Here is an 8,981-nt window from a genome sequence, read left to right on the forward strand (position 1 = left end):
AAGGGGTTTCTGAGATTCTTTTTTAAAAATTTTTTATTAGTTAAGGTATTACAAATGTGTCTTGAATATTTTTTCTTTTCTCATCTTACATGTCTACATTGATCACATCCAAAAGATTGATTGTTTAACAAGTGATGTTTAAATAGCAAGAGATTTTACTTTGAAATGTGGTAAAATGTACACTCTTGTTTCTCATCCTTTTTTTTTTTTTACTTTTTTATTGAATTTATTGGAGTGACATTGGTTAATAAAATTTCCTGGGTTTCAGGTGTACAATTCTATAATACATCATCTGCATATTGTATTGTGTATTCATCACCCTAAATCAAGTCTCCTTCTCTCACCTTTACCCTCTTCTACATCCCCCACTTTTTCTCTCACATCTTTTCAAATAATTTATGGCCTGACCATTGAATATCATTTTCAAATATTTAACAAAGTCTTACTGAGTTATATATTTTTTAATGTTAAAAGAGGGAAAAGACACCTCTGAATATGGTAAAGCACTTTACAATTTGCCAGTTAGTATCAGAATAAAGATTAAATAATCATCACTTTTTTTTTTACTACTTGACTCTACTTTAGATAGTTTAATGTAGATTAACACAGTTTCCTCTTCTCTAAGTACCATGATGTATCTTTTCCTATATTAAATATTAACATATATAATTTAATGTGGAGGACCTGGCTTTTACTGATCACTCCTCCCACCACAGTCATACACTCCCAACCCCCATTACCCAAATCTGATTTTCTTTTGAAAGTAATGTAACACATCTGCTGTAATCCTGGGGGAAAATATGTAAATTCTAATGAAAGTCAGGCATGTTGATAGTCTGCAGCCCAGACACTTGAAATTGCTGTGCAAGATGCAAAGGAAATTCCATGAAGTGATAACAGCCATGGAGCTATGGCGTGGGAGTGCTAAAGCATGATGATAGAGACTCTTTTCTGAGAAGTAGATTCCATAACCTCAACCTTTATGTCAAATAGACTGACCCCTGTCAAAAAAAATATTCCCTCTAAAGTGAATTTCTTGTTAGTAAATTATTTCAACAAGTGATCTGTAAGTATTCAATCAGCTGAATTACAAACTCTCTTATAGTAATTGTGTTTTTGAAAATTGCCAGTAAACCATGGGACCTAAGGAAAGGGTATATAGAGATGACATTGAGAACCACTTCATGATGACCAGGAAGCAAAGCACACTACTGGATAAGTACGTGGATGCTGGAGCCAGGTGGCACGAGATTAAAACCTTACTCTCCCATTTATTACGCATTCTCTTTGGGAAAGTTACCTAACCTCTCTGCACCTGTTTTCTCAAATAAAAGAGAGATTATAAATAGTACTTACTTGATATAACTGTTGTAGAATTTAGTAAATTCCTTCCTGTAAAGTAGGTGTATTGCCTCACCAATAGTTTATCTATTCACTGTCTGTGTCTTTCCAGAGCACAGTAGTTGCCTTTTGCCTAAGTAAACCTTCAAAGCCAGGTAACATATCACCTCCTCCTGGTAGAGCTCTGAGATCATTCTAATTTAAATCTAATCTCTTCTATCAGTCTTACCTCAGGACTCCAGAAGTGATTAAACTGTTTTTATGGGAACAGTGTTTTGAAATCATGTCATCACTTTATATGTCTGATTTCTATCTCTCCCATTAGAAAACCAACTCTTCAGAAATATTTTTTATTTCTCTTCTGTTTTCTGTTCCACCTTATCTACTCCTCTAAACCATATAGAGGTACTACAATAATCAAAATTATTTCTTTAATTCATTCATATCTTTAAAAGAAAATGTAACAAAGTTTCTTTTAACTTAAAATGTTTTAACTGTGGTAAAAAAAATACATAACTTAAAATTCACTATCTTAACAATTTTAAGTGTACAGTGCAGTAGTGTTAAATATATTCACCCTGTTATGCAACCAATTTCCAGAACTATTTTATCTTGTAAAACTAAAACTCTATTCTCATTCAACAATTCCCCATTTCTCTCTACACCCAGTTCCTGGCATTCTGATTTCTGTTTCTACAAGTTTAACTACTCTACCTTGTGTATATGGAGTCACCCAAAATCGCTTTTTTTGTAACTTAATTTTTCACTTAGCATAATGTTCTCAAGGTTCCTCCATGTTGTAACATGTGACAAAGAATCATTATGATTTTGGAACTTGCAGCCCCAGTTCCAGCTGAGAGCACAGGTACCCAGCCTCGCGGGATTTAGGGAATGAGGGAGGTCCTTCTGCCCCCCATATGGATGTCCTTGCCGGGCATGAGGACCCAGGGTAGGCATAGGCTGGTGACAGGTTCATTTATCACTTTGGAACATGAGCCACCACAATCCCGTCCTAGGGCAGGAGGCCTGACACCCTGCAGAGGCTTGGCTTAGAAGGGGAAGGAAGAGAGACCTAGCCTGGGACTAGGGGGGGCTTCTTCTCACTGGTAACTTCTTGGTTCACCCAGAAACCAAGGAAACAACTTTTTGCTTTCTCCCCTTTCACAGTGTCAGAAAACTGGACAACTCATCCTCTCACCTAGAAAAGAGTTTAGCATTTAATTTCCAGGCAAAGCGCTCCAAGAACCGTCTGTTAGGAAAGAATGCTGATATGAATTGCTTTTGGAAGATCAAGAGTGGGTGGTAGAGAAGGTTGTGCCAGATATAGTAGATAAGAGGCCATTGAAAAAGTGCAGGAAAGGGCTAATGAGGGCCATCTTTTTGTTTAGTTATTTTTGGGAAAAGTGACTATTGAGAAGGATTTGGAGGCATAAAACCAGAAACTGAACCCTTGCTTTTCAACTATTAGCTGTCACTTAACCTTTCTGAGCTTTAGATTCTTATCTATCTATTATTGTTCATAAAACAATACCCAGGGCATTATGAGTATTGAGCAAAGTGATGCATATGAATGTGCTTTGTAAACTGCCAACATTGTGTGCAAAGGTAAAGTAATATCAATATTGTCTTTATATATTCATCAACCTGATAATTTATTCAAGACAGTGCATTATTTTCAATGTATTTTCCAACTAACAAGGTATTCTATTTTCACTAATAACACAAGGTTGAATAAATCAAATCCGATTAAACAGAAGTCAATTTCTCACTGTCTCTTGCATTTAAAATTAATGATGTAAAATAGTGTGGTAGAAAAGAAAATGGAGCTGACTAATCATTTTCAATCTACTTGGATTTATTTTGCCCATGTTTTCTCCAAGTTACATGACCCTGACTATCAGTGAAGCCTGCAAATGTTGGACATGCATACAACCCCAAAAAGTTCTTGTGTAACCTCTCACTTTTTGACACACACACACACACACACACACAGATGGAAATATGGAACATTTGTCAAGATGATTTGATACTGTGCAGATGGGCATTATATAAATGCAGAAACTGTTGGGATATTTAAAGTGCTGTGGATGCAAAGGAGGACATTTTAGTTTCGAACTGACATAGACTCTCGACACAATGATGATAATAGGAGTTAGCAAGACTGTCCATTTATTCCATGCATCAGCAGCCCTGAGTTGTACATTTCCCAGCTGCACCATGAGAGGAAGGCATGGCAGCCCTTGAAGGTTTTTTTTTTCCCCCGTGAGAAGAGACAGAAAAAAAATAGCAATTATTTTTTGAAACTAGAATAAATTTGCTAAGAATTTGACTTGGAAAAGTAAAAATGGGATTATGACTACTCTTCGTCTCATACATGAGGAGTCAGGAGGATAATCGTTAGAATGATTTGGAGGGAGATTTTTAACTAAGCAAAGGGGTTACATGTCAGGCAGAAAGTAAGTAATAAGTTGTTTGCATTGATTGGGTCATATGTCAATATTTTTGGCACATAGAATTTGAGCAAGACAGTAGTCCTTGATATACAGGGTAAATTGCTTGGCATTTCAAATACACCTTCAATTTGGGGAAGAAAGTGGTGATGAAGTTCAAAGGTGGCATGAGGCACCTCATATCAGATATGAGGATTAATTTCTTTTATACTGGTTTAGATCAGCTGCCACCTAAGTATACCATCTTCTTCAAATCAAAAACCTCTGCCCCAGTTTCCTTTATCATCACTATTATTTTTACTTTCAAGCACTGTACCTTGATTATTTTTACCTCCAAATTCTAGTTGGAATTTTATTTATAGTATATACCCCTACTATTTCCAGAATGAATCTGAGTCAGAATTAAAGCAACATGTTAGTGCATATCTTAGTAAATATTTGTATATATTCAGACTTATTTATCTCTCAATATCTTTACCTATCTATGAAGATGTATTTCCTTCCTGTCCTGTGATCTAGTCCCATTGGCTACATCAAGTTGGTTCCTATGATTAGAAGAAACTAACAATAATACCCTTCTCTACTAAAGGCCACCATTTGGTTGAATAAATCCAGTGCAGTAATTCACATAGTTTTCCCAAAGTCACAAACAAACAATTAATTGGGACTATTGCAAGCCAGGAGAGATAGGTTAGTGAAGGTCAAGTAAAACTTGGAGCTCAGTCACAGCCAGCAGAAAGGATAGATAATAAGACATTGTAGTAGCTGCTGCCACGAGTAAGGACAACAACAAATTGATTCCAAAAGACAACAAAATAAAAGAATGAATGAATGAATGAATGAATGACAAGTGTCCAGAGGAACCTAGAAGTTGATCAGTAGAGAAAACAAACAAACAAAAACATTGATGTGTTTTCTTTAAGCCCTACCCTATTCTTACAATTTCTAGTTCCTTAATTGGTTTATTTTTCCCCTAGCAGAGGCAAGCACCTGGCTGATACACAGAAATGGGGAGAAATGATATATTTTATGGATGTACTAGTAGTTGGCTTTACATTAAAGGGGCCATATATTCATATTAATAATATTCTCCTATAAGTTCCTATTTTTTAAACACAGGTGAGAAGGGCATAGACTGTGGTACCACCATCAAAGATGCATGGTGCCCTGTAGGGAAGAGGCTGCCTCCCAGGCAGGAATGGGAGTACATGCTTTCTCATTTTTGCCAGCCCAGCCTCCAATCCCATTGAGCCTCCCTGTGGAAGAGCAGCCCTTCCCTCACATGCAGTCTTGGTGGGAATTGTTGCCACCGCCTTCTGTAAGAGCTCAGAGTCCAGACCGTGCTCTCCCTGCCTCAGCATTGGCAAAGAGATGCACCTGATTCAGCCCCAGTGGATCAGACACCTACTCCTGGAAGGTGAATTTGAAGGGTTAAAATGAGGCGCACCAGTCTGTTCCTGCTACAGAACCTTTGCTTCAGTTCTGTCCCCAGCCTCCAGTGTTCCTCTCTGTGTGCCTGGTTGTCTGTCTGGTCCTCCAGATTCCCACTGATTGGGTGGCCCAGAGCTCTCTAGGGAACCGGAAAATTCTCTCTAGGCTCCACATAGACAGAATGGCTTCTGATGCTGGGATCCATGAACCCTAACAGATACTAGTAAAGTTAACAGTCGTGAATCTTGCTTGTGGTGGTATTTGGTTTCTCAAATTCCTTATTCTAAGTGCAGTGTTTGAACTCAGCTTAGGAGCATTAGATCTGACAATTGGGAAATAAGCGCCAGGGGTCACAGACATAACACCAGGACACAACACTACAGGAAATGATCAAATGAAAAGCAGATTCCACTGTTAATTCAATGGATAGAATGACCCACTGTTAACCTCTCCACTAGACAGGATAGACACGCAGGTGACTTAAAAATTCAGTATGCTTAAGAGTCCCTTTGGAAATTTGCTTAAAAATTCAACATCCCAATCATTCTTTCAGAAATACTAATCTAAGGGGTAGGTTCTGAGTCCAACTTGACTCAAAGAATCTTCTTGTCTCACTTTTCAAGTTCCCTGATATTTTTATCAGATATTTATACGAAAGGGGGAAAACTGTTTATACAAGAATTCTATTACTTAGGAAGTTTAACAAATCAGCATACAGTAATCTTACTAGTATATCCAAAGCATACTAAACATGTTAAGATTCATTTATTTAAGCTTAGAAAAAGGAAATAAAACAAATGGAGAGAAAAACTAAAAACAGTGCAAGCAATGCTGCCTGCCCTCCCCAGAAGAGGATGTGTGCCTTTGGTCGGCCTCAGCATCCCAGGCCTCTCAGAGTAACCATCTCACCAGGCTGCAGGTGGTTCTGGTGTTTGTAGATGTGTGTCTTTCAAACAACACAGTCCCAAACATGAAGCAGTCACTTTATCTAAACAAGCAACAACCTATTCTGAACTGTCAGAGAAAAATACCACATTGAATTTATTAACATTTCTTTTTTAAAAATAAACAATCCCACCCATCATCTGGAGAACCCCATTGTGACTGTTTCATTACAATTACTTGTTTTTTAAATATATTTTTATTGATTTCAGAGAGGAAGGGAGAGGGAGAGAACGAAAACATCAATGATGAGAGAGAATCCTTGATCAGCTGCCTCCTGCATGTCCCCCAATGGGGATTGTGCCCACAACCCAGGCATGTGCTCTTGACCTGAATTAAACCTGGGGCTCTTCAGTATCCAGGCTGACACTCTATCCACTGAGCCAAACTGTCTAGGGTGAATTTATTACGATTTCTTAAGACTTTTCCAGGATAATGTTGTAATGGTGATTTGCCACTACATACAAACATTAGGACTTGATCTCCTAGTAAGATGGTTCTGCTCTTATAAATCCAGCACTGAGAGGCAATACAGTGTAAAGCAGGGTTGAAACGCCATCACTGTAGAGCCAGATTGATTGAGCTTAAGTTCTTGCTCCGGCATTTATTAACTAGGTGACCTTGGGAAAGTTGCCTACCACTATTCTCAGCTTTCTTATCTGTAAAATAATCTCTCCTTCAGAATGTCAAACATATGAAAATCTTGATATACAGGAAGAAATATAGAATCCTTCCCCACCTCCCTCCACTTCCAGGCCAGAGTCCTGCAATAATCAGTGTGCTTGACTAATGCTGCTGCATCGAAACTGAAGCAAAGTGAAAGCAGTGAGGATGCCTTCCTTTCATGTTGGCAGCCACTCTAGCTATTAGCAGTCACAGTCACAAGATTCCACATGTGGGCGGACACATTCAGCCAACTCTTTTCATTACCGAATTATACTGGAAACCATGACTTGGGTTAAAACTGGAAGCCTTCCCTGACACCAGCCTAGGTTGGGTCCCCCAAATATACAACCTCCAGGCATCCTATAATTCTCGGGGATGATACTTATCACATTTTATTAAAATAATTATTTAGTGTCTGTAACCCCTGTTCCTGCCATCATTCTGCCCCGATGCCCTAGAATGTGAACTCCATCAGGACTCATCCAGCCCTGTATCATCAATGCTTCACAAATGCTTTGAGCAATGGAGGCACTCAATAAATACTTATTAAATGAATGAATGAATGTGTGAATGCTCATCATATGCATGTATACACTTTAGATATTTTCTATTTTTAAGGTGGAGGCAATGAGTAAGGAATGGGACCAATATCCATTTCTATATTGTTCGTTTGAAAGTCAGCCACGTGCTTCACCATACCAAGTGTTGCCTCAATTCATCTGAATTCCGCAACTACTTCTTGAGCACTGCCATGTGCCAAGGTGCCACAGTAACCAGGATACAGAGATGCTCTCAATGAGCTCGTCCTCCCCCACATCCCCTTGTCCCATCCAGACATGCCCATGGGGAAACTTCATGTCATTCTTTCATAATACAAGCAGTTGTCATTATTGTGTGTTCTGATGAGTAGCTCTAGTTCTATATTTCTTCCCATGCCTTCTCCCAATGTTATAGATTGTGGCTTTACCTGTAAACAATTGCAGTTGACCTCTTGAACAACAGGAGATTGAACTGCACAGTTCTACTTATACAGGATTTTTTTTAAGTACTGTAAATGTATTTTATCTTCCTTATGACTTTCTTAACATTTTCGTTTGCTCTGGCTTCATGTATTGTAGGAACACAGTATAAAATACATGTAATATAGAAACTATGTGTTAATTGACTGTTTATGCTATCAGTAAGGCTTCAAGTCAACATAGGCTACTAGTAGTTATGTTTTCAAGAAGTCAAAAGTTATATACAGATTTTGAACCCTGTGGGGGGGTCCGCATCCCTAACCCTCATGTTGTTCAAAGATCGACTGTATTCATTTGATGCATGAGTATAAATCGGTCTTGGGTGAGCCACCTGGGTCTGGGTAATGATGTGTTTTTGTTGTCTACAAAATAAGCAACAATGCAGTTAAAAACCTGGAAATCTCAGTTACTCAAATGTATTTCTTACTCTCCCAGGTTTTTTACAAGTTTAATGGTTCTCCAGGGCAGCTCTCTTTCAAGTGTTAAGGATCTGATCGTTTCCACCTTGTGGCTCTGCTATCTCAACATTTAGCTTGCAGGGCTGCCATGGCAGGGGAATAGGACAATGAAGAACTCACATTCCTCAGAGAGACATTAAATCTATAGTCCATGGAATAGAAAGAGTCATGTGAGCCTACCTAACTATAACAGATCCAAAAAGGAGAGGAGAACTGGATATGATTAAGCCTCCACCATCCTAATATATAAAAACCCTGGGTCCCTCACCACCGGAGGCTCCACTGGAAGTCAGTCCTGCAGTCAGCACTGGGTTGCCATGGAGACCCAGCTGTGGCTGCAGGTGAGGTAACCCACCACTTACTGCTGAGGGGGCTGCGAATAAGACCCGGAGAGAGGCCTGAAGAGAGAAGCAGGGGGAATAAGACCCGGAGAGAACGCCTGAAGAGAGAAGCAGGGTCTGATTCGTAGCCTCTGTGGCAGCTGTTGATCAGCACTTGCCTCTCTCGTTCTAGCAGCCGTTCCTCCATTTCATTCCAGGCCTCCACTGGAGTTACTGATCAGCCCTGCCTTTCTGATCAGGTTCCGATGATAGGCCCAGAGACACTGACTGGCATAGAAACCAACCAATCAGAACCTAATCTGGGTCAACTGTGAGGAGCCAATGACTGCCTAG

This window comes from Myotis davidii, unplaced genomic scaffold, assembly GCF_000327345.1.
Source record: "Myotis davidii unplaced genomic scaffold, ASM32734v1 scaffold46, whole genome shotgun sequence".
Classification (NCBI taxonomy): Eukaryota; Metazoa; Chordata; class Mammalia; order Chiroptera; family Vespertilionidae; genus Myotis; species Myotis davidii.